At 45.7% G+C, this 27,144-nt stretch overlaps 1 protein-coding gene across 1 annotated transcript in view; it reads right to left on the reverse strand.

The window, feature by feature from the left end:
* The window catches only part of AATF (apoptosis antagonizing transcription factor), a 400,768-nt gene that overhangs the window by 97,706 nt on the left and 275,918 nt on the right, over positions 1 to 27,144 (reverse strand). The gene's annotated exons all lie outside the window — the stretch shown is intronic.

A 27,144-nucleotide genomic window follows, 5' to 3' on the forward strand; every position in this document is an offset into this window, starting at 1 on the left:
TTATTTGTGTATTTATGTATGTCAAATATATATATGTATAACAATAAAACACCTTTGTGTATCATGTTATTGTTCGTATATCCAGTAATTGGTTCTTGACAAATATACATAATATGATTTAAACCTAGAGCATTGTCTGGCGTGTGTTTGTGTATACAAAAAACATATGTGCTTTTGTGTGTTTGTGTATACAAAAAACATATGTGCTTTTCTTGGAGAAATTGTCTCGTTTGAGGGATTAATTAAGTTTTCCTTCATTGTTTAAAACAATTATCCTTGATCGATTCCGCAGCTTCCATAATTTTTTCTTGTGGAGCGTTTCTAGGCAGCAATAAAAATGTCAAAATAACTTGTGATTCATCTTCTTGCTGGAAAGAGATTGAGTTTTGTCAAGGGGCAGTTCTGACTCATCATACCGTAGTGCAACTGGCTAATGTTCCTGCTGTACAAAAAGCAGCTCTTTAGTGCATCCTATCTCCCAGGCGATGTTTGGGGTTGTTCGGGTCAGAATTCCTGTTCCTCAGAAACTTACAAGGTAAGATGTAATCATGTGCCCCACTGAGTACCACACACTCCTAATCCTCACAACCACACCAAGATCTAAATACTCAGAAAGTACTTATACAACATATAGACCCATTCTCGTACATATCCCATTAACTTGCACATACCCTCAAAGGAAGCTGGCCTCGCTATCAGTCAGAAGTTCTCCTGGTTCTGTCCCCTAGGCAAGCGAGTAACATTCAACTCCATAGAGCTGCAGACAGGCCATTTTCCACTCAATGCAACTCAGACTGCTACATTCCATCTGATCAGCAGGTCTCATGGGCAGAAAAAGGGCTTCATTGATACATTTTTAGATCTCCTCACCATCTTGTCCATCTGAAATGTTCACACCATGCTTGTGGGTGATGTCAACCTCAGACAACACAAGCTCAGAAAAGCAAGAGAAACACACCCAAACCTCATCAACACACTCAACTTGGTACAGCATGTAACACAACCTACACACACCAAAGGACCCATCCTAAAACTATCACCAACAATATAATGCAAGCTGAACTGTTAAAATGAAGGGAGTACAAAATACTTATTTTTGATGCCAAATCAAGTTTCTTATCATACACAACACTACAAAAACACAAGCATCAATTTAAATTTCAACACAGACCCTTAGAGTTGCAGATGACACTCGGTCCTTTGAAATCCAACATGCAAACCAATAGAACCAATCATGCTAGAAATCAAATTTGTCTCAACTGTAGACTTCTGTTCTAGCTTCATCTAGCAGGATATCGACTCTGTTACTGCCAAGTTTGTCCAGGAATAATTCAGAACATCACTTTCAACCAGGATGGTTCTGCAATGGTGGAAAAAAGTAATTATGAGGCCAATCCGCCCACTGGCCACCCAACTTTTGAAAAAAGAATATTCAAACTCGGAGGAAGTTTCCAACTATCAGCCTAGTCAAGTCAAGTCAAGTCAAGTCAGAGAATTTATATAGCGCACTACATACCCAGAGGGTCTCAAGGCGCTTAGGAAGGGGGGGAGGATTACTTGTCAAATATCCACGTTTTAAGTTGCTTTCTGAATGCTAGGTGGTTCTGGGTAAGGCGAAGGTAAGCGGGGAGTGAGTTCCATGTTTTAGCAGCCAGGTATGAGAAGGATCTGCCTCCCATGGTGGTCTTGTTGATGCGAGGTACAGTGGCGAGGGCTTGGCTGGAAGAACGTAGTTGGCGGGAGGGGGTGTAGAAGGACAGTCGTGAGTTGAGGCATTGTGGTCCGATGTCGTAGAGTGATTTGTGTGCGTGGGTTAGCAGTCGGAAAGTGAACCTCTTATTGACGGGTAGCCAGTGGAGGTCTTTAAGGTGACCAGAGATGTGTTCGTTGCGCGGGATGTCTAATATGATCCTGGCTGAGGCGTTTTGGATTCGTTGGAGTTTCTTCTGGAGTTTGGCGGTAGTGCCTGCGTAGAGGGTGTTTCCGTAGTCCAGTCGGCTCGTGACCAGAGCATGGGTGACTGTTTTCCTTGTTTCGGTGGGGATCCAGCGAAATGTTTTTCTGAGCATGCGAAGAATGTTGAAGCAGGAAGAGGATACGGCGCTGACTTGTCTGTTCATTGAGAGTGAAGAATCCAGGATGACGCCTAGGTTCCGTGCGTGGTCTGTCGGGATGGGTGCTTTTCTGAGGGCTTCCGGCCACCAGGAGTCGTCCCATGCAGAGGGGGATGTACCTAAGATGAGGACTTCAGTTTTGTCTGAGTTCAGTTTCAGACGGCTTTGTTTCATCCATTCGGCAACTTCTTTCATTCCTTCGTGTAGGTTAGTTTTGGCGGTGCTGGGGTCATTGGTGAGAGAAAGGATTAGTTGAGTGTCATCCGCGTAAGAGATGATGTTGAGGTTGTGTTGGCGGGCGATGGCCGCGAGGGGGCTCATGTATACGTTGAAGAGGGTGGGGCTGAGTGAGGATCCTTGTGGTACGCCACAGATGACTTCAGTGGCCTCGGATTTGAATGGTGGAAGGCGGACTCTCTGGGTTCTTCCGGTAAGGAACGAGGTGATCCATTCAAGTGCTTTTCCTTGGATTCCGATGTTATTGAGGCGTTGTAAAAGAGTGCTGTGGCAGACTGTGTCGAATGCTGCAGAGAGGTCGAGGAGGATGAGGGCGACTGTGTCTCCATTGTCCAGTAGAGTTCGAATGTCGTCTGTTGCTGCGATGAGGGCGGTCTCAGTGCTGTGTTTTGCTCGGAAGCCAGATTGTGAGGAGTCGAGGGATTTGTTGGCTTCGAGGAAGGCGGCGAGCTGGTTGTTGACAGCTTTCTCGATGACCTTGGCCGGGAATGGAAGGAGCGAGATGGGGCGGTAGTTTTTGAGTTCGGTGGGGTCCGCTGTGGGTTTTTTCAGAAGGGCGGTGAGTTCAGCGTGTTTCCAGTCTTCCGGGAAGGTGGCGGAGTTGAAGGAGCAGTTGATGACGTCTCGGAGGTGCGGTGCTATGACGGAGTCTGCTTTGTTGAAGATGTGGTGAGGGCATGGGTCTGTGGGGGATCCTGAATGGATGGAATTCATCAGGCGGATGGTGTCCTCAGTGGAGATTGGGTTCCAGTCGTTAAGGGTGTTCACGGGGGGAGAATGTTCAGCAAATGATAGGGTGGGTTGGTTTCCGGGTTGGTTGTCGAAGCTGTTGTGGATGTCTGCAATCTTGTTGTGGAAGAATGAGGCTAGGGAGTCGCAGAGGGCTTGAGAGGGGGTGATGTCGTTGGAGTTGGCCGAGGGATTGGAAAATTCCTTGACGATGTTGAAAAGTTCCTTGCTGTTGTGGGCGTTGTTGTCAAGTCGATCCTTGAATGCTGTTTTCTTGGCCTTTCGGATTAGTTGGTGGTGAGTGCGGGTGGCGTTTTTGAAGGCGTCCTTGGTGCTAGTGGTTGGGTCTTTTTTCCAGGCCTTTTCAAGGGAGCGGCATAGTTTCTTGGACTTCTTGAGATCATCGTTGAACCATGAGGCCTTTTTGCTGCCAGGTTTGCTTTGACGTTTCTTCAGTGGTGCTAAGGTGTCGGCGGTGTTGGATAACCATAGGGTGAGGTTGGCGGCGGCTTCGTTTGCGTTAGAAGAGTGGGCTGGGGTGTTTAGAAGGAGCGATGCGGAGATTTGGTCCGTGGTGATTTTGTTCCAGTTTCTTTGCAGAGTTGGTTGGATGTGGTTGGTGGGTTTTGGTTTGTTGTAGGTGAAGTGAACGCAACTGTGGTCAGTCCAGAGGAGATCCGTAGTGTGGCTGAAGGAGACATGATTGCTGGAGGTGAAGATGGGGTCGAGTGTGTGACCTGCGATGTGGGTGGGGGAAGTGACCAGTTGTTTAAGTCCGAGGTTGGCGAGGTTGTCCAAGAGGGTGGTGGTGTTGCGGTCGTTGATCTTTTCAAGGTGAAAGTTGAGGTCTCCCAGAAGGATGTAGTCTTTGGAGGGGAGCGCGTGTGGAGTGATGAAGTCTGTGATGTCTTCACTGAATTTTGCGCGGGGTCCTGGTGGTCTGTAGAGGAGGGTGCCTCTGAGTGTGGTCTTGGGGTCGATGTGGATCTGGAAGTGAAGGTGTTCGGAGTTAGCGAGGTTGGCGTCAGAGCTGGTTGAGATGCGGATTGATTTCTTATGGACGATAGCGATTCCTCCTCCTGTGTGGCCGGTACGGTCCTTGCGTATGATCTTATAATCTTCAGGGATGGCAATGGTGATGTCAGGGGCGGAGGAGGCGTTCATCCATGTTTCTGTTAGGAAGGCGACGTCTGGAGAGATGGTGTCTAGTAGATTCCATAGGTCAATGGCGTGACTGTGGACTGAACGAGTGTTGAGAAGGATGCACTGTAGGTGGTTGGGGTCAGGAATCTGCGTTGTGGTCGTAGCGGAGATGTTGTCGGTGCCGATGAATTTGCAGGAGTAGCAAGAGAAAGGTCCATGGGTGTGTCCAGGAGCGGCTTGGACGCAGTTGGGGGCGCGACCGGGGTTAAGGGCTAGGAGGGTGGCGGCATCGTAGGTAATGCGGGGGGGCTGGGAGGGACGGGGGCCAGGGCGTATGGCGCTGGGCGCGGTCCAGGCGCGGACGGGCGTAGACGGGCTTACCTTTGGCGCACCTTCGGCGCGGGTTGGGCGCGGTCGCTGCGCGTGAACGCTGCGCGCGGGAACTACTGTCATATATGGATAGTGGAGGGGGAGGGGCGAGGGCGGCTCAGCTGGGAGGCGGGGCGGGCTCAGGGAGTACGACAACAACAACACCGGAGACAAAATGGAGGGGGGAGCAGAGCAGGGCGCCGGGGGATATCGCACAAATAATGCTAATGCAGGCACAAATGTTCCAACCTAGTGATGATAAAACAAATACGTTTTCTGGTAAAATTGCAATGCTACAGTTACTTGCTATGCAGCGCTGATCACCAATACCGTGTTTCGGCAGACAGGCAGACCAGGGAGCGACCACTCGGGGCAGGAGTGACGAGGAGTCACAGCGCTACGAGGTCAGGGGGCGCTGAAATAGGTAGTGGGAGGGCGGCTCAGCTGGGAGGCGGGGCGGGCTCAGGGAGTACGACAACAACAACACCGGAGACAAAATGGAGGGGGGAGCAGAGCAGGGCGCCGGGGGATATCGCGCAAATAATGCTAATGCAGGCACAAATGTTCCAACCTAGCGATGATAAAACAAATACGTTTTCTGGTAAAATTGCAATGCTACAGTTACTTGCTATGCAGCGCTGATCACCAATACCGCGTTTCGGCAGGCAGGCAGACCAGGGAGCGACCACTCGGGGCAGGAGCGACGAGGAGTGCCTATCCACCCCCCTCTTGAAAGTTTGGGTAATGTCCTTTAGAAAATAGTGGCTAAATAACTATTACTAATCATGGAATCCTGGATGACTTACAACATGGTTTGTGTTCCAGGAGAAGAATTACATTGGTGCTGATCTTTACTTTTGAAGAGCTAAGGAAACTCCTAGAAGAACGTGACCCAGAAAACTAGATCTTATTGTGGGCTGTGTAGAGATGTCATTCTTGGAATGTTAATTAGTTGCCTAGCAGCTCAGAATGTTATGTTTAGAAAGGACTGAACTGAGCTGTGACGCAGGTTGTGGGTGAAGCTGGAGGGTCCTGTACAACCCTACAATAAACTTTTTATCTCTTCTTGCTTGCCTGGACTCATCTTTACATTGGCGACGAGGATGGGATACGAACCCAGTTAGATTCCGTACGGATCACAAACCCTTAGTACATTTGTTTAAGGGCGGTAAGGGTCTAGAAGGGAGCGTAACTCCAAGAATATCGAGGTGGATTTTGTCTGTGTTGGAATATAATTTTGAGGTGGAATACATGAAGGGCTTGAAGAATGTGATAGCGGATTGTCTTTCAAGGATTCCCTTAATGGTGACTGAAGTGGAGTCAGAGATTGATCTTGAAGAAATAATGTATACTGAGGAGCAAGCTTTCAGTTTGGAACAATGGAATGCTGCAATGTTAGAAGATGATGTATTGAGTAAGGTCATGCATGCTATTTCTAATGGTTGGAATTGTGAACTGAACAATGATGTGCGCTTCAAAGGTTTTTTTAATGTTGTTGAAGAGTTGAGTGTGAGAGATGGGAAATTGTGGAGGAGAGACCAGTTGGTACCACCTGAGAGTCTCAAATCTAAGATTGTTAATATGTCACATGAAGGTCATTTAGGGAGGAATTTGACCATACGTCGTGTGCGTCAATCATTCTGGTGGCCAGGTTTAGACAAGGAAGTTGAAGCGGCCGTCAAGGATTGTAATGCTTGTGCTGCTAGTGATAAGACCAAAGTTGTGAGGCAATCTCCTCTTGCTCCTGTAAAATTTCCTGAACGTCCTTGGGAAAGGTTGGCAATAGACTTTATTGGTCCAATTTCCAGATTGGGGACAAGTTGCAGATTTCTTATGATATTAGTTGATTACCATTCTAAGTGGTTTGTTGTTGAAACTTCTGAGGCTATTACAACGGAAAAAGTAATTACATTTCTAGAAAAAGTGTTCTTGAATGAGGGAATTCCTAAAATTTTGTGTCAGATAATGGTCCCCAGTTGGTTTCCAAAAGGATGGAGGAATTTCTTTGTAGTAAGGGTTTTAAGCATGAAAAAGTCGCTTTGTTTAGACCGCAGGCGAATGGCTTAGTTGAAAGGATCAATCGTTTGATCATGGACAATATACAACTTTCCTTATGCAATGGTTTATCTTGGTCTGAGGAGTTGAAAAAGTTGATGTGGTCTTATAGGGTAACACCGCACTCTATGACTGGTGTTTCACCTTTCATTTCTCTTAAAGGGAGGGAACCAGGGTTGAAGGAGATACCAGGGTGGTTGAAGGACAGGGATTGTGTGTGGGTGGATCGTGATGTGATTGGAAAGCAAGTTGCTAATAAACAAATTGTTGTTGCCAAACATTATGATCATTCCAAAGGTGTCAAGATTCCTGATATCAAGTCAGGTGATTGAGTGGTGGTAAAACGTGGTGATACTGTTGTCAAAGGAGATAGCAAATTTTCTAAACCTATTCAAGTGAAGGAAGTAAAAAAGGAATGTTGTGATTTTGTGTGATGGGTCAACTTGGAGTTTTGGTAATGTTGCTAAATGTTTCTCTTCTCAAATGGGTGGTGACTAAACTTTTGATTTATTGTCATTTCATCATTTTGTTTTGTTGTATAAATAATTATTTCCAATGTTGTTTCTTTTATTGTTCCTTATGTGGGGGGAGATGTGTAGAGATGTCATTCTTGGAATGTTAATTAGTTGCCTAGCAGCTCAGAATGTTATGTTTAGAAAGGACTGAACTGAGCTGTGAAGCAGGTTGTGGGTGAAGCTGGAGGTTCCTGTACAACCCTACAATAAACCTTTTATCTCTTCTTGCTTGCCTGGACTCATCTTTACAGGCAGCCCTCGATATAGTTAATCATAATACACTTGATAAACCATTTGATGAGAGTGGGACTGTCTGGCATTGTCTTTGAATTGGTTCATGTCCTTTCTCGATGACTGCATCCAATCTGTTAAGCTGGGTAACTGTATGTCAAGGAGGACATTTCAGTGTGACACCCTAAGTGGTCAAAGATATGCCGAGATGTGGGTCTTGTGCATAATGAGGCATTGGAACCAAGCTACACCCTATAGAAGACCCCCAATCAGGGCAAAGAAAAGGCTTGGGTTGCTTCTGTTCCGGGTTCGTGATAGACCGGGCCTAGCAATTGAGGCTGGACTTTTCTTAATGGAGCACGGTCAAGGCTGATTTGCATAGGTATGGGTCCAAACTGAGGTGGCATGCTGTGCAAAATAACCATGGACTAGGATCCAGCCCTGAGTAATAACCAGTGGTTGGGATTAATTCAAGCATTCAATCCAACACGGTTTTGTATACTTTAGTGCAAAGTTCTAAGTGGCCAAGAGTACAGACAGACATGGGACTCGTGCACACTGTGTCACTGGAACTAAGCTATACTGTGGGAATTGTCCTAACCAGGGTGAACCCTGTCCTAGGTGCTTCTGTTCCGGTGCAGGGAGGACTTGGCCTGGCAGTGCGGGCTGGACTGTTCCTACTGGAGCAGGGTCAATACTGATTTGCATATGGCTGGGTCCAAACATAGGTAGCATGGTGTGCAAAATAATGGAATGGGATGCGGCCCGAGTAATAACCAGTGCCTGAGATCAATTTAAGCATTCCATTAATCACTTTGTTGTATAATTTAATGCTACAAACAGGAGCATCCAAAAAGGGTACCACTGACTTCAGTCCTCAGAATCACCCACACACAGTTCTACTACAATAAATGTACTATATGCATTCTATATACGGACTCGACTTACACATGGGATGTCAGCTCAAGGTTCTGGGTTGCACATAATAGAGGACATTTCTACAAGAGTGCTCAGTAGGCTACATTCTCAATGACACAAATAAGAAAGTCTGATCATACTAAGGATTCACAAAACACAGAATGCCGCCAACACTACTTTACCCGCTACACCCAGGAAAGGGACTGTAGCCCACAATCTACTATGAGAGCACACTTGGTGGGTCCCTCCAGGTCCGAGACAGGTCTTACACCTCTATTATCAGGACAGGCCTAGCCATCTGAGCACACACTAGATTAGTGTGACACCAGGGCCAAAATACAAACCAGGATACTACTTTACATGCAGTTGGGTATCAAGGAAGGAGTACATGCCAATTCACCATCCAGGGTATATTCCTGTCCCAAAAGTCAGTGAGATAATTTTAGAGGTAGGAGACTTGAGAGTAAAATTAACTCCTAAAATGTTTACATGTCATGATACAGAGAAAAAGAACCTGTTCTTAGTGGCCTGCCTTATACTTCAAGTTGATTAGCAAGTAGTCTGAAGTTTCGAAGTTAATCAGAGCTATGGCAGTGCAGTGTAATGTAGATAAGAGAGTTTTTACCTCCACCCTGTGCTTGACATGTAACCACTGGATGAATAAAAGACCTGGCTGGATGTGCGTGGATAAATCAAAGAAAGGTCGGTATCAAAAATAACGACCTTGCTCGTGATTGTGTAGTTGATGCGAGAAGGAGCATCCCTTTGTTTGAAAATCAAATCGGGTTCGCCGGCCGACCCTTTGACACCCGCTTATTTCCGTAAGTTTCATGCTTTGATTTCACCAGTGAGCTTAGATTTGGTGAACCTCACCCTGTCTTCAGCATCTGTACCAGTGGCGTGGAAACACACTAAAGTCATTCCTCTTCTAAAGAAACCGTGTCTGGACCCTACTGAGCCAGGCAATTATCGCCCTATTTCCCAGCTGCCTTTTTTGGCTAAGGTGGTCGAATCTCATGTGAATACTACTCTCACTGAGTATATTGAGCATAGCATCATCTTGGAACCTTCGCAGAACGGTTTCTGAGCGCGCCACAGTACAGAGTCTGCTCTGTACTGTGACGGAAGAAATCCGGGGGAGTCTGGATATAGGTGATTCCGCGGCCTACGTGTCGCTTTCAACACGGTCTCCCACGTGATACTTTTAAAGCGCTTACAGAAAATTGGAATCAGGGGGATCAGCTTTGGCCTGGTTTCGGTCCTTCTTGGAGGGGAGATCTTTCCAGGTCTTGGTGCCACCTTTTTACTCGCAGGAGTATGCTTTGCAACAGGGGTTGCATCAGGGCTCAATATTGAGCCCCCTACTGTTTAACATTTATGTTCAACCCCTTACGTTGGTGGCTAAAAGAAGAGGACTGTCACTGGTGTCGTATGCGGATGACACCCAATTGGTGATCGCCTTCACTAAACAAGCATTTACAATGCAACGGTCTCGCCTTTGCAAAAGTTAGCGCTTTTGGCATTGTAAATGACAAATGTTTTATTTATGTGTTGGTTTTGGAAACAGATAAATAAATGGCATTGTCATGAGCAGTAGAGAGTGAGTAGTAGAGAGTGAGTAGTAGAGAGTGAGTAGTAGAGAGAGTAGTAGTGAGTAGTAGAGAGAGTAGTAGTGAGTAGTAGAGAGTGAGTAGAGAGTAGTGAGTGTGTAGTAGAGAGTAGTGAGTGTGTAGTAGAGAGTAGTGAGTGTGTAGTAGAGAGTGTGTAGTAGAGAGTGTGTAGTAGAGAGTGTGTAGTAGAGAGTGAGCAGTAGAGACTAGTGAGTGTGTAGTAGAGTGGTGAGTGTGTAGTAGAGTGGTGAGTGTGTAGTAGAATGTGTAGTAGAGTGTGTAGGAGACTGTGTAGTAGGGAGTGTAGTAGAGTGTGTAGTAGAGAGTGTGTAGTAGAGAGTAGTGAGTGTGTAGTAGAGAGTGTGTAATACAGAATGTGAAGTAGAGAGATTGAAGTAGAGAGATTGAGGTAGAGAGATTGAATTAGAGAGATTGAATTAGAGAGATTGAGGTAGAGAGATTGAAGTAGAGAGATTGAAGTAGAGAGTGTGGAGTAGAGAGTGGAGAGTCTGTAGTAGAGTGTAGTAGAAAGTAGTGAGTGTGTAGTAGAGTAGTAGAGAATGTGTAGTAGAGAGTAGTAGAGGGTGTGTAGTAGAGTGTGTAGTAGAGCGTGTGTGTAGCAGAGTGTGTAGTAGAGTGTGTAGTAGAGTGTGTAGTAGAGTGTAGTAGAGTGTGTAGTGTAGAGTGTGTAGTGTAGAGTGTGTAGTGTAGAGTGTGTAATGTAGAGTGTGTAATGTAGAGTGTGTAATGTAGAGTGTGTAGTAGAGTGTGTAGTAGAGTGTGTAGTAGAGTGTGTAGTAGAGAGTGTAGTAAGTAGTGACTGTAGTAGATAGTGTGTAGTAGAGAGTGTCTAGTATAGAGTGTGTCGAAGAGAGTAGTGGCTGTAGTAGTGAGTGTGTAGTAGAGTGTGTAGTAGAGAGTAGTGACTGTAGTAGAGAGTGTAGTAGTGTGTAGTAGAGAGTAGTGACTGTAGTAGAGTGTGTAGTACAGTGTGTAGTAGAGAGTAGTGACTGTAGTAGATAGTGTGTAGTAGAGAGTGTCTAGTATAGAGTGTGTCGAAGAGAGTAGTGGCTGTAGTAGTGAGTGTGTAGTGAGTGTGTAGTAGAGAGTAGTGACTGTAGTAGATAGTGTGTAGTAGAGAGTGTCTAGTATAGAGTGTGTCGAAGAGAGTAGTGGCTGTAGTAGAGAGTGTGTAGTAGAGTGTGTAGTAGAGAGTAGAGTGCGTAGCAGAGAGTAGTGACTGTAGTAGAGAGTGTGTAGTAGAGTGTGTAGTAGAGAGTGTGTAGTAGAGTGTAGTAGAGAGTAGAGTGCGTAGCAGAGAGTAGTGACTGTAGTAGAGAGTGTGTAGCAGAATGTGTAGTAGAGAGTAGTGACTGTAGTAGGGAGTGTGTAGTAGAGAGTAGTGACTGTAGTAGAGAGTGTGTAGTAGAGAGTGTGTAGTAGAGAGTGTGCAGTGATTTGAGTTTTACATCAAATTAAAAACGGGAACGGTACAAACTCATCCTATACATTATTGTGGTAGGTGCCCACGCATATAGGGTTAAATGATGCGTTAGATGCCACAGGTCCCACCAACACGCTTCCTTTACGATAGGAGAATGCCCAACATCGCGGAGATTTGCTCTCTGCTCTTCCCGGATATTTGTATTTTCAAATGTATAATGTTATCCTGCTAAACGAAGACGATGCTCAAACTATAAAAGAAGAGGGTTTCACAGATATGTTAGTCCTTCCGGGCAAACGAAATGACCCAAAGAAAGATCAAGTGACAGTTTAGAGCTCCAAGTGAGTCTTAATAAAATCAGTGTCTGGAACGCATAGCATCAAAAAACGAGCGGGGCATCAAACTGCAGTGTCATTCAATCAAAGCTTCAAGGCTTCTGAGCGCTAGCCGAGAATTATTTTTTGTGAAGCACTAATCACTGTGGAAGGTGCCCCTGCTATCCCAGATGTGAGAAGTCAGTCTGATATGAAAATAAGCAGTATTTGGAATGAATGTATTTGGCAGGGGGAAGGTGGGGCGGCGCAAGACCGTACTGACGAGTGAACAGGAGCCATTTTGTACCGAGTGATTCTGCCTGTGTGCATGTAGACAAACCAGGCAGCAGCATGAGCATGTGATTCGGTAAAATAACAAGCATTTACAATGCAATGGTTTTGCCTTTGTTAAAGTTAGAGCTATTGGCATTGCTCTTGACACTCTGAAGCTCCACTCTGCATTCTGAAGCTCCACTCTGCACTCTGAAGCTCCACTCTGAAGCTCCGAAGCTCCACTCTGAAGCTCCGAAGCTCCACTCTGCACTCTGAAGCTCCACTCTGAAGCTCTAAAGCTCCACTCTGAAGCTCTAAAGCTCCACTCTGAAGCTCTAAAGCTCCACTCTGAAGCTCTAAAGCTCCACTCTGAAGCTCTAAAGCTCCACTCTGAAGCTCTAAAGCTCCACTCTGAAGCTCTAAAGCTCCACTCTGAAGCTCCACTCTGAAGCTCTAAAGCTCCACTCTGAAGCTCTAAAGCTCCACTCTGAAGCTCCACTCTGAAGCTCTAAAGCTCCACTCTGAAGCTCCACTCTGAAGCTCTAAAGCTCCACTCTGAAGCTCCACTCTGAAGCTCTAAAGCTCCACTCTGAAGCTCCACTCTGAAGCTCTAAAGCTCCACTCTGAAGCTCCACTCTGAAGCTCTAAAGCTCCACTCTGAAGCTCCACTCTGAAGCTCTGAAGCTCCACTCTGAAGCTCCACTCTGAAGCTCTGAAGCTCCACTCTGAAGCTCCACTCTGCACTCTGAAGCTCCACTTTGAATCTGCACTCTGAAGCTCCACTCTGCACTCTGAAGCTCCACTTTGAATCTGCACTCTGAAGCTCCACTCTGCACTCTGAAGCTCCACTCTGAATCTGCACTCTGAAGCTCCACTCTGCACTCTGAAGCTCCACTCTGAATCTGCACTCTGAAGCTCCACTCTGAATCTGCACTCTGAAGCTCCACTCTGCACTCTGAAGCTCCACTCTGAAGCTCCACTCTGAAGCTCCACTCTGAAGCTCCACTCTGAAGCTCCACTCTGCAGCTCCACTCTGCAGCTCCACTCTGCAGCTCCACTCTGCAGCTCCACTCTGCAGCTCCACTCTGCAGCTCCACTCTGCAGCTCCACTCTGCAGCTCCACTCTGCAGCTCCACTCTGAAGCTCCACTCTGAAGCTCCACTCTGAAGCTCCACTCTGAAGCTCCACTCTGCAGCTCCACTCTGAAGCTCCACTCTGAAGCTCCACTCTGAAGCTCCACTCTGAAGCTCCACTCTGAAGCTCCACTCTGAAGCTCCACTCTGCACTCTGAAGCTCCACTCTGAAGCTCCACTCTGCACTCTGAAGCTCCACTCTGAAGCTCCACTCTGCACTCTGAAGCTCCACTCTGCACTCTGAAGCTCCACTCTGAAGCTCCACTCTGCACTCTGAAGCTCCACTCTGAAGCTCTACTCTGAAGCTTCACTCTGAAGCTCCACTCTGAAGCTCCACTCTGAAGCTCCACTCTGAAGCTCCACTCTGAAGCTCTAAAGCTCCACTCTGAAGCTCTAAAGCTCCACTCTGAAGCTCTAAAGCTCCACTCTGAAGCTCTAAAGCTCCACTCTCTCTGAAGCTCTAAAGCTCCACTCTGAAGCTCCACTCTGAAGCTCTAAAGCTCCACTCTGAAGCTCCACTCTGAAGCTCCACTCTGAATCTGCACTCTGAAGCTCCACTCTGCACTCTGAAGCTCCACTTTGAATCTGCACTCTGAAGCTCCACTCTGCACTCTGAAGCTCCACTCTGAATCTGCACTCTGAAGCTCCACTCTGCACTCTGAAGCTCCACTCTGAATCTGCACTCTGAAGCTCCACTCTGCACTCTGAAGCTCCACTCTGAAGCTCCACTCTGAAGCTCCACTCTGAAGCTCCACTCTGCACTCTGAAGCTCCACTCTGAAGCTCCACTCTGAAGCTCCACTCTGAAGCTCCACTCTGAAGCTCCACTCTGCACACTGAAGCTCCACTCTGAAGCTCCACTCTGCACTCTGAAGCTCCACTCTGAAGCTCCACTCTGCACTCTGAAGCTCCACTCTGAAGCTCCACTCTGCACTCTGAAGCTCCACTCTGAAGCTCCACTCTGAAGCTCCACTCTGAAGCTCCACTCTGAAGCTCCACTCTGCACTCTGAAGCTCCACTCTGAAGCTCCACTCTGCACTCTGAAGCTCCACTCTGAAGCTCCACTCTGCACTCTGAAGCTCCACTCTGAAGCTCCACTCTGAAGCTCCACTCTGAAGCTCCACTCTGAAGCTCCACTCTGAAGCTCCACTCTGAAGCTCCACTCTGCACTCTGAAGCTCCACTCGGAAGCTCCACTCTGCACTCTGAAGCTCCACTCTGAAGCTCCACTCTGAAGCTCCACTCTGAAGCTCCACTCTGAAGCTCCACTCTGCACTCTGAAGCTCCACTCTGAAGCTCCACTCTGCACTCTGAAGCTCCACTCTGAAGCTCCACTCTGCACTCTGAAGCTCCACTCTGAAGCTCCACTCTGCACTCTGAAGCTCCACTCTGCACTCTGAAGCTCCACTCTGCACTCTGAAGCTCCACTCGGAAGCTCCACTCTGAAGCTCCACTCTGCACTCTGAAGCTCCACTCTGCACTCTGAAGCTCCACTCTGAAGCTCCACTCTGAAGCTCCACTCTGAAGCTCCACTCTGAAGCTCCACTCTGAAGCTCCACTCTGAAGCTCCACTCTGAAGCTCCACTCTGAAGCTCCACTCTGCACTCTGAAGCTCCACTCTGCACTCTGAAGCTCCACTCTGCACTCTGAAGCTCCACTCGGAAGCTCCACTCTGCACTCTGAAGCTGCACTCTGAAGCTCCACTCTGAAGCTCCACTCTGCACTCTGAAGCTCCACTCTGCACTCTGAAGCTCCACTCTGAAGCTCCACTCTGAAGCTCCACTCTGAAGCTCCACTCTGAAGCTCCACTCTGAAGCTCCACTCTGAAGCTCCACTCTGCACTCTGAAGCTCCACTCTGAAGCTCCACTCTGCACTCTGAAGCTCCACTCTGAAGCTCCACTCTGCACTCTGAAGCTCCACTCTGAAGCTCCACTCTGAAGCTCCACTCTGAAGCTCCACTCTGAAGCTCCACTCTGAAGCTCCACTCTGAAGCTCCACTCTGCACTCTGAACGGTCAGACTCCAAAAATCGGCCCTAATCACAATAGTATTATTTCACCTGCGTGAATATAAGTCTTTGAAATTCTGGCCTGTGGTAATACACACAAGTAATATAAAATTGTTGTTCCAAAGAGCATTAAATGGAAATAAAACAAGTACCAGACCCATTGACGCCTGCACCTTAAAAGTGAAACTGACTGAAGCAAGCGCCAGGGCCACGTTGGAAAAAAAAGCCACACACATTAGATGCAGTCAAGGCGCGCTCACGAGGTCAGAAGGCACTCCACATGAACAACTACCAGACACATTGACGCCTGCACTTTCAAAGTGAAATGAAACAAAGTGAAACTGACTAAAGGAAGCGCACGGCCCATTAGATGCAGTCAAGGCGCGCTCACGAGGTCAAATCTCCAAAGGAGAAGCTCGTGACAGCCTGACTACAGCAGAAAAAGCTCGTAACAGTCTGATGTCCACAATATTCCCAGAAAAGTGGCAACATAAGTTGTCTCGCATAGACAGCAAAAGCTTCGCTTTTGCTTTCGTCTAGGCGAGACCTAAAAATGTAGTGTTAAACTGGAGAAGTTTAAGGAGGATCAGCTATAGGTCGATGACCGGATGGCAGCAAACTGCTTGCAGTTGAATGCCAGTAAGTCAGAGGTTTTGCTGTTCGGGAAGGACCGGGATATGTGGTCCGAGTAGTGCTGGCTGGATCGTCTCAAACCGGCTCCTTCGCCCAAAGTGGCAGTAAAGAACCTTGCTGTGTGGATCGACAGTGGTCTTACTTTCAATACTCAAGCGAAAGCTGTGGCAGGGATCTGCTTTGGGCTTCTGCGAGGTTTGAAACCTCTTTTGTTTTTTTTTTCCTCCCAAAGTGTGTCAAACCATTGTTCAGGTGACAATTTTATCTAGACTGGACTATGGTAATTCTCTCTATCTCGGTGCTAATAAGACCAGTATTAGGCGCCTGCAGAGAATACAGAACGCAGCAGCACGCATTCTGGTGGCACTCCCGAAATCTTGCTCTGTCTCCCATGTTCTTCCCAAACTACATTGGTTGCCTGTCAAAAAGCGAATCCAGTTTAAAACACTTTGTGTGTCCCACAGGATTCTGACTCAACAGGCACCCTTGGGGCTGGCCAATCTGCTTGAGTTCTATGTGCCGCTGACCAAGCCTTGGTCAGTATTCCGCGAGTTTTGAGAGCTAGAGCCTGAGGCTGCTCCTTACACAGTCTTGCGACAAAGCTCTGGAATTCGCTTCCTGTTTCTATTAGAGGGATCCAGAATCATTTTGCATTCCGCTAAGCCATAAAGACCTGGCTTCTCCCGGCCTAAATTTAACTCTTTCCCTCCTTGCTTACTCTCACTGTCTTTGGTGGCGCTGGGATGCCCCGTCGCTGGGGCAGCCATGCGCAATACAAATCAGACTATAATATAATAATAATGCTCTCATCTCCTGGAAAACGTTGCTAGTGGCATCTTCCAATTCTGTTGTGAACTCACAAACTGAGGAGAAGCAATGGGGATCGTTAACTTCAAAGTTGAACTGTTTGGTGCCTACAAAGGGAGTGCTGGCATGAGGGTTCTGTCAGAAAAGCCTGCCTGGATGTTATCACCTTTCTGAGTCACCAGTTACAGGAAGAGCCCAAAAATATATTTTGTGAAGTTACCCGATCCTTCTAAAATATTTATATGGCAGAGAGAGGTTCAGAGAGAGAACCTGGTCTTCACTACCTACTTTATGCTTCTGGTTGATTGGCAGAGTTATGGTGGTGCAGTGTAATGTGGATAAGACACCTAGTTCTAAACTCCGCCCTTGCTTGACATTTAGCCATTGGAAGGACAAAGGAACCAGCCAGATAAATCTAAGAAAGGTCCTCCTCAAAGGTAATGCTCTTGTTTTGTAGATTGTGCTAAGAAGGCACAATCCCAGGGATGTACACCAGCTGAAAGATAGCTTGCTGGGCGCAATGAATCCAAATAGAAAGACCTCACTCTTTCAGGAATTTAGACACAACTAGTTACTCTGGATCCAGTATTTTAAGTATGTGAGGCTGTCGTTTAACTCAGATCGATTCTAAGAATTGTCTGTAACATTAGCATGCAGCTGAGAATCAAGAGTGCTTTATAAGGAATCCAATGTGGAAGCGGTTTAGAACATTCCATTAAGATCATATACCTTTTAGGGCACTGAAGGGAAGAACAGGCAAAACACTAAATGGAAGATAACTCTTAAAGGTATGGAGCCTGTTTTCACCTGTTAGGTGTGTTGATAGACTTAAAACTCTACAGTCATGATACAGCAATGCCGCTCGTCTTCTCTAGGTGACTCACATTGTGAACGCCACTGTAACTGTGGCAGAGAAATCCAAGAGGGTCATTGCAAGCCTGGCCCTGACCCTTTGCTGTCAGAAGCCTTTCTCTGATGCACAGAATACTGGCCTGGGTGTTAAAAGTACTAACGCCAAACTGAGGTCACTAAAAATTACATTTAAATGCAGATAGTGTGTGAACACTGATCCAGTAGCTATTATCACTGACTTAGAGCTTCAATAAATCAATCAGTGATCTTGTTAAGCGCAACTACTCACCAGTGATGTCTCAAGGCGCTGGGAGGGGGGGGGGAGACGGGGGAAGGGGGCGGTTCTGCTAATCAGTAGAAGAGCCAGTTCTTGAGGTCCTTCCTAAATTGTGGCAGCAATGGAGATTGCCTGACGTGCAGAGGCAGGGAGTTCCAGGCCTTCGCAGCCAGTTAGGAGAAGGATCTATCTCCAGCTTCAGAATTAGGGAGTGAACGAACAGAGATTTCACGTGACCGGCATATCAGAGTTTGGTTTCTTAGGCAGCAGAGTGCTGAAAGATAGTGGAGAAGTGTGGCTCACTGGTTAGAGGAGGCAGACCTGGAAGCAGAGGTCAGCCCGGGACCAGGGTTCAATTCCCGGCTCGGCGGGGTCTTGAGTCCTAAAATGTCCACGGACTCGACAATTCTCTCTCCGGTGCCTACTCGATTCATGGGTTCACACTCTGCGACTCTGGGCAATAGCTTGCTTAATCTCCACAACGGCCCCTCGCGGTAGGATGCCTGGCTTTCACCTTTTGGATACCCTGCCGGGGTTATCTCACAGGGGAATACCAGGACGGGTTCCCTAAGCAAGCGCTTAGATACCGGGTCGGTGATTTGCGCTATATAAATACATGTACATTTACATTTACATAGCTTGAAGTCTTCAGGGACCTCACCTGTAGGAAGGGATGCAATTACAAGTAAGGATGAGTTGGAGGGGAGTGCAAGTTTTTTGTGTATCTAATGCCAGAAGGAGAGCTTTCTGCTTTCAACTACTGGAAAACATTGCCAGTGGCATCTTCCAATACTATTGTGAACTCACAAACTGTGGTGGAGCAGAGGAGCTCGTCACCGTTAAGGATGGACTGTTTGGTGCCTTAGCTTGGGGGTTCCAAAAGAATCCTTGATCTCAGAAGGCATAGTTACATGCCAGAGCTTTCAGAGGCAAATACTTAACCTTGAGGCTGATTTCTGGAGGTGGAAAGCCCTGAAAAACATAATTTGGATATAAGGAGAGATTCATTTGGAACCCCCGAGCGCCAGACGCCGGAGATATATAGGCACGATGTACATGTGTCTTGAACTAATCTTACCCACAGAATAAGAAGAGTAACGTCGGATACAGATCATTTGTTATGAACAAGCGGACGTGCTGTTATAGAAAACAGGGTGGGAGTTCCAGAAGGCCACACACAGATTAATTTCTAGTCCTTAAGAAGACCCCGCCTCAGACAAACACACATAGCAATATTTTCATGGGTCAAAACGGCGACGCTAAATATTAAGTGCAAATGATCACCCAGACCAATTAAAAAAAACTTGATTACATTCGAAACTGGGATGATACATAGTTAAAACACTTCACTCTTTGTCTAAATGTAATGTTTGGGTTTATAATGATGTGTTTTTGACTACTGTGTAGTGATATATAACATTTTTGTGTTCACTTCACGTCATTTGAATGTAATTGTATATTGTTGATCAGTGTGTGTGGATATAAATATATATTTGTTCATTTTGCGATTACATGATTTGTATAAATTTGGCAGAAATCATTAATACAGGATTCATTTATATTCTTTATTTCTGGTTTGGATGTAATTAACGGACACTAATATTTTCATTAAATGTTAGCCCTACTAAGAGAGAGGGATATTAATTCAAGATAAGCTAGATGCTCTTTTGAAGCTATTATGTGGCAGAACCACTCCCTTAAAGTACATATCCTCAGGTTCTGCACATAACTGGGCCACCCTATTATACTATATTGACTTACCAAGGGGACACAGGCATAAGGATTCTGTCAGAAAAGCCTACCAGCAGGCTATCACCTGGCTGATTCACCAGTTCCAGGAAGAGCCAAAATAAGTATTTGGGGGATTTAACTGATCCCAATAGTTATCACTGATCCATTTTCTCCACATGTATAGTGGTTCTCTTACAGTCATGGGTGTGGAAGTCCAGATGATCACTGTCTAAACTGGACTTCTTCAGTGTCTTTTGACAAAAACCTTTATCGGGTCTCAATTGCAAAATGTATTATCCACTTGATTAGGAGAGCTACTTTTAATGGATCTTTATCTTTAAGGGGGGAGGGGGGTGGGGCATTAGGGTGCTAATCAAAAGGTAGGACTTCTGAGAAAGTACAGATTTGCAGTTTGCCAATGTTTGTGGGTCTTCCTGTATCATAGTTTGGAGCAGTTGAATTGGCTCAACAGCTGAACTCTCCTTTAATCCCTTCCATGCTCATGACGAGCCCAGCTCGTCATGAGTCACAGTGGAGCTCTGCTCAGGACGAGTTGGGCTCGTCATAACGGCCGCAGCCCGCCCACGTGCGATTGATTCCCTGCCTGTGCGGGAGAATTAATCAGTGGACGGGGTTGTGACGAGCCCAGCTCGTCAAGAGCACAGCGGCGCTGCGAACCCCCTCCCCGTGGGGGAATTACCCCCGCGGCGAAGGGGTTAAGGTTGTCATGGATCAGGAAATGGTCAAGCCACAAAAGTGACCAGCACTTAGGTTCAAACTTTGTGTGAGCTAAAGGTTGTCCATGTCCTCCATCACCTTTTGTGCCTGGGTGCTTGAGGGAGCCTTCCATACATATGCCAGTACCACCCAGGACAAATGAGCATATTGAGCTAAACTGCTGATATTGAGCCAATCCATAACTATCTTGTCTGACAAAAAGTCTCGTGATTTCTATAGAGGGTAGTAGACAGTTGCACTTGTAAAGGTACTGGCAGTTCAGTCTGGACTGTCCCCATTGGAGCAGTAACAAGACTGATTTGCACCTGGCTGGGTCCAAACTGAGGTGGCATAGTATGCATGAGATGAAGCCCTGACTTATTAGCAGTGGCCGAGATGAATTCATGTTTTTTAAAATATTTTTTATGTGGGGTACAAACACTACACCAATTTTCATACATCAGAGAACAATACCTGCAGAAATATATCAAATAAAGAAACTTAGGAAAATATCCAGAAAAATAGGGGAAATTTGCTAAAATTATAGAATGTAAAAACAAGAACAAGAGGGAGCAGCAAAGCAAACCAACAACATATACCTCAAAATAACATTATATCATAACTTAGAACAAAAGCCCCATGTTGCTTCCAACTTCATCAAAGAACGTGTACCCCTTGCCTTAGCCAATGCTTTTTCCATTTCATACGTGTCCTTTACCAACTGTCACCAATCATTTACAGAAGGTGGCTTGAGAGAAATCCATACACGAGCTATTGCCAATCTAGCAGCGACTAGCAATATTGAAGCTAATCGCGTAAGTCTAGCCTCCACTATCTGACATCCTAACATGATTTCTGTAACCGTTATTGTTGTCGTTATCCCCAGTCTCTGAGAAAATACTTGGCCGATCTGCTGCCAATATGCCACTAATTCAGGACAGGTTGCAAACACATGAGTAATATGCGCAGCATATAAATCACATCTGGGGCATTTTGTCATATCACTGCCCGTGCCGAGCCTAGCCAATTTGGATATTTTTTCCGGCGTATAATATAGTAAACACATAGTGCGAAATTGCTGCACATGCAGATTATCAGAATGCACTGAACCAACTATGATATTCTATGCCTGTGATGTGACCTCTGACCCCAGAGCTGTACTCCAGAGCCCGCTAATCTTTCAGAATAATTTTTCTTAGAATCTGAAAACATTTATACATTTCACTTATTACAGACATCATTTTCCCACTATGTAGACATTCCCATACCTCAGAGCTAGCTAGTTTAATCAAATTTAAATGTCTAACAAAGTATTCTCTGATCTGTAAGTATTTTTAAAACATATATTCAGGCAGTTTGTGTGCCATCTGCAACCTACCAAAGGAAGCAAATCCTTGGTGATCAAAAAGATCTCCCAAGCAAGTCACCCAGATCTAATCTATCGTTTACTAACAGCATTGTGGAAAATCTCTGGAAATATCGGATTATCCCATAAGGGAAGTTTATCATGGTAAAATAACATATTGCATCTAGTAAGAATAGCGCGCCAGATGAACGTGCTGACCCTTATAGTCTTGAACTTGACTCTCTTAAAATAGTTTGGATCGTTGGTTCTATATATGTACATATTACTGTCCTCACCAAGTATACATTGATGAAAAAATGTTTTGTAGTCCGGCATTAATAGGCTACGGAAATGGGTTACAAAAGCAGACCAAAAATTGTTTTTAAAATCGGGACAGTCAAAACCTCCTTGTTCATATGGTAGCTTTAACAAATCAATAGCTCGTCTATCTTTTTTATATCCCCATATGAAACTTCTCAAAGCTCTCTCAATTTCTTGAAAAATAAGTGTGGAACCCGCAGAGGGACAGATCTCAATAAATACAAGAATTTGGGCAGAATCTTCATCTTAATAATATTTGAGCTTCCAATTATACCGATTGGAAGTTTGTGCCACTTCCTAAGTGTATTAATTGTGTCTTTCAGTAAGAATTGATAATTCAGAGTAAATATCGTATCTATCCGTGCGGAGAGCCTAACCCCCAAGTAGGTAGCTACCACGCAGGCCCCAGATATTGGTTTTTCAGATTTGGAATTAAGTAATATTTGAGTTTTTTTAATATTCAGTTTATATGCGGAAATAAGAGTCGAATTTTGGGTCTTCTTCCTCAATAATCCTAATAGCTTTGGTTGGATCGGTTGTAAAAACCGCTATATCATCTGTATAAGCGATGACCTTAAGTGGTACATCCCCAGATACTAAGGGGATAATTTGAGGAGGCGAGTGCAGAGTGCAGATAAACGGCTCAATATATATTGCAAATAATAAGGGAGAGAGGGTCATCCCTGTCTAGTGCCTGAATGAATCAGAAAGCCTCTTGACTGGAGACTAAGTGTGATAATTTTGCTCGGGGCTTATCATATAGGGCTTGTATCCAGCGCTTAAATTGGTCTTTAAGCCCGAACTTTTCAAGTGTAGCCCATAGAAAACCCCATCCCACTCTGTCAAAATTCTTCTCTGCATCTAAAAGAATCATACCTAAAGGGATTGCCCGCCTTTCAGCCACATCAAATGCCCCTATTGCTGTGTTAACATGGGCTGTAGTATCCCTACCTTGGATAAACCCATGTTGGTGAGGAGAGACCAGCACAGCCATGGATGAAGAAAGACGGTTTGCTAAAAACTTAGCAAAGATCTTGGCATCTACATTGAATAATGAAATTGGCCGATACGAGGCACATGCATCCGCCGGCTTACCCTTTTTTTTAAAAGAACATAATTTGTGTCAAACTTCAGGATTCTGGTGCTTTCCCCGTGACACCTACACTTTGTATAACCATTCTAAATAAAGAAGTCAGTATATCTTTAAATATCTTATAAAATTCTATAGGTATAAAATTCTAGAGATTAATTCAAGCATTCCATCCATCAACATTATGTATACTTTGGCCTTTTTGTAGCATGGCACAAGATGGAGGATAACTTTCCTAGACAGTGGAAGTGTATTGACTGCACTGCTGTGACTGAAGGGCTGAGACCCATACACTGACGTGAGGAAGACAGAAACAGGGCTCCTTTAGAACTCCATGAAGACTTAATTAGTAAAGAGTAGCTGATTAGTTCTTTCTAAGCACTGCTTGGTAGATGGAAGGGGAAAGGGATAGGACAACATCTGTTGTTCAGAGGGAGGATACTTTTATACAAGACTTTTTGTTTTGTCTGACCCGGATTACTGCTTCTGAGAGGCTGATGAAATGTAGATGCAAAAAGCTCTCACTTCATTGTGCCACTGTTGTGAGTACTTCTGACTTGAGAGATCTCGAATACTACCTGCAATGAGAAGCATCACTTTACACAAAGGCTGTGACTGGAGAGTAGACTGAGCTAGAAACTTAAGAGAGCCAGCATGAACCAGTTTGAGACAATGGATCCACATCCTCTGGCTGGAAACCAAGTTTAAAAATGAAATTCAAACCACCCTACTTTATTCCAGTTCAAGATACTTCTTGCTCTAAAAAGGGAGTGTTTGACAAAAGACTTGAAGAGCTGTTTTGTAATCAAGGTAGTTGTCTGTCTCACAGCCAGTCTCCCAGAGGTGAGGGACATAGCCTGAACTCTACACTTGCTGCTGGAGGACCCAACGGACAGCTTGAAATGCCTAGAAACCTCCATACCTGCTTGCTGAGGCAGGAAAGGAGTGAACTTGGCCCTTACATAGTAAGTTGAAATCCTTTAAGAGGGTGCTAGGAGAGACTTGCGTCATGGTAGGTCCCTTCATCCTCTGTGCATAAAACATGTCACCAAGAAGTCTGCTGTAGGTGCAATCATCAAGTGCTACCACCACCAATGAGAAAGAGAGGGGCTGTATCGCCATCCAGCACCGATCTGCCCATAGACTGCCATTGGCTGAAATTATTACAGAGAGAAGATTCGGCCTGGAGGCCACAACAACCTCAGGCTGAACGTTGGACAGCAACCACCTGAGAAGGCCTCTGTCACAGAGAATAGATGTGAAGACGGTCCTCCCTAAAACCTTCTGGCCGTGTTGAAATGAAATGAAATTGACATTTATATAGCACGACACTGCCACCCTATGAGTATCCTGGTGCTTAAGATTTGAAGAAAGCCACTGTAGCAGCAAAACCAATTGTTCGTAAGAGGATCTAATATTCACTCCTTGGGAACAGCCAGGTTTTCAGACTCTTCCTAAAGCAGGTCAACAAGCTGGCCTGTCTGAGGTTCTGAGACAGCTCATTACATAGGCGTGCAGTCGCCACACCAAAAGCTCTGCCCCCCATCCTGGATCTCTTGAATCTGGTGGCTGTTATCAGATTAGCATTAGAAGAGCAAAGCTGCCTCCTGGGACTATACCAGGTAAACCTCTCCAGCAAGGGAACAGGGCCCAGATCATGTACTGCTCTGTATACAATACAGAGAGATTTAAAACAGATTCTCTCCTTAATAGGCAGCGAGTGAAGGTCTCTCAAGGCCAATGCTGTAGAGGACCTACGCTGTCTATTTAACACCAACTTAGCAGCCATGGACTGGACTCTCCGCACCCCCTGCAAAATATATTGCTGTACGCCTAAATACAGGGAGTTGCAGTAGTCTACTCTGCTCAGAATTATGCTCCTCACTACAAGAGAGCGGGTATCATTTGGTAGTAGCGGAAAGATCTTCCGTAGCATGCTTAACAGGGAGACACAAACACTGATGGTTTTGTTGGCCTGTGACTCCATTTGGAGATTGCCATCCACCAGAACCCCCAGATTACACATCTTTTTAACAGGGGTCAGAGGTTCATCCTCAGGGGTAAGCTTGAACTCTACCTGTAGATGTCGAGACACTCTAGTAGCAGGACAGTACACCACCTCTGTTTTCCCCCCATTAAACTGTAAGGAATTTTTCCAGAGTCAACCAGCAGTCTGGCGCATACACTCCTGGAATGTATTCATAGATACTGCTTGTTTTCCTTCCAGGGAAAACACCAGTTGAGTGTCATCTGCATAGTTGACCAGGTCAATTCCATAAGATTTAATGATGGGGAGCAGAGGACGTAAATAGATATTAAAAAGGATAGGACTGATCGCAGAGCCCTGTGGCACCCTGTGATGTACTAAGGACTTGTCAGAGATTAACAGCGTCATAGACACAGCCTGTTGTCTTCCTGACAGATAGGATTGTAGCCACTGCAAGGTCCGTCCTTTGACCCCTATATTCTTCATTCTCTCCACTAGCACTGTGTGGCTCACCGTATTGAATGCGGCTAACATATCCAATAATACTAGGACAGAGGAGTTCCCATTGTCAGCACGCATTCGTAGATTATCCATTACTGTGGCCAAGGCAGTCTCAGTGCTGTGTCCTGGACGAAAACCAAATTGGTCCTTGTCCAGCAAGAAATTGTCCTCAAGATAGCATGACGCGATTTTACTAACTGCCTTTTCTAAAAATGTTATCGGATATGGCAGGAGGGAAATTTTCTAAAATTTGCTGGAAGGGTAGGGTCCAAAGAGGTTTTTTTAGCAGATGGGTCACCACTGCCTGCTTCCACACCTCTGGCACCTCTCCCTCCAAAGACTGGCAGCAGATCTGTCGCAGCCAGGGGAGGGTTTCCTGCCCAAATATTTTCCAGATTTTATGTAGAAGAGGGTCTAGGGGAGATCCCGAAGACACACTTTGGGCAAGATGATTAAAGGAGTCCTCCATGGAAATCGCTGCTGCAACCCTGAAGCAAGGAGTCTGATGTGAAGGAGGGTGCAACTACATCCAACACCCTCCCAGCACTGGTGCAGGTATATGATTGAGCTATCCTTCTCTCAGGGGGAGAGACACAATGGAGAGGGCCACTAAACCTGCCAAGACTGTTGAATTAAGACTAAAGAATGATAAACTATTGAACTGGCAGCATAATAAAAACAATGACAGCATTTTAGAGAAATGCACCAGAGTGTAATCCTGCCGAAACCCATGTGGGTGGGGAAGGGCAATGCAGCAAACGTACCCCTAGCATGAAGAAGAGTGATTACCAGGAATTGAAAGGTTGAAAGTGCCTGATTGATAGAAAGTAACATTCTATAACCCTGTTACTGCACTCGTCAAACTGCACAATATTTAGTTTTGCTATGAGATTAAAAAGTACTTTCTTTTTTTAAAATAAATTTAAGTACAGGGGTGGACAATACTGTCTTGCATCTGTTGGTTGAGTGTTGAGTTCTGAGTTCTTGCCCCCACTCTAACTTGCTGAGACGCCTGTGACTGCTCACCCTCACTACTTCACAGTCAAGAGCGGAATGGTTTACATAGCAGGACGGACCCTAGGACTCTAGAGGTAAAGAAACTCAACCATCACTGTTGGGGCACAGTAGTCCCTGTCAGCCCAGTGACCCCCAAAGAGGCTCTCACTGGTCCTGCACCTGGAGGCAGATTTTCAAGGTTTTGGGCTGCATCTGTTCTGCCAGCATTACAGACAGAGTGGAACGACATAGAGCAGTTACAACATAAAGTCAGTGACTAGCTGCCCTCCATCCCACTGCTAAGGCTTTGATTCATCAAAATGGCAGTGTGGGCATTGCACATAAACTATAAACAAATAAATAGTGATCGGGATCTACACCGCTAAAACTGCTTCTGTCATATTTGCCAGCATCACTAGAAGCCTTGACATGGTAACAATTGTCAAAAAAGCATATACAACATAAAGAGACTGGTTTCAGGTGTAGCATTGAGACAAAAAGTCAATGCCAAACCTATGAAATAGGTTATTGTAGGGCTATCAAAAGGGACAAAAACCAATAGTACTCCTCCTCCATCAAAGATGCACCAGGTAAAAAATGCTCCTTAAAGGAAAATTAAGAGATCACCAACCCAAAGATCCTCAAGAAGAGTTTTGTCTTCTACTGAACACGTCTTCTGAGATTCAATAAACAAGTTCCCGCCGGGCCGCCGCGCTGCCTGCGACGACCCGGAAGCGGTTGGACAGCCGGCCAATCGCAGCGCGGCCCCAACCGGAAGTCCCGCCCCCATCGCGAC

The sequence above is a fragment of the Lissotriton vulgaris genome, chromosome 2_1 (genome assembly GCF_964263255.1).
Source record: "Lissotriton vulgaris chromosome 2_1, aLisVul1.2, whole genome shotgun sequence".
Taxonomy (NCBI): Eukaryota; Metazoa; Chordata; class Amphibia; order Caudata; family Salamandridae; genus Lissotriton; species Lissotriton vulgaris.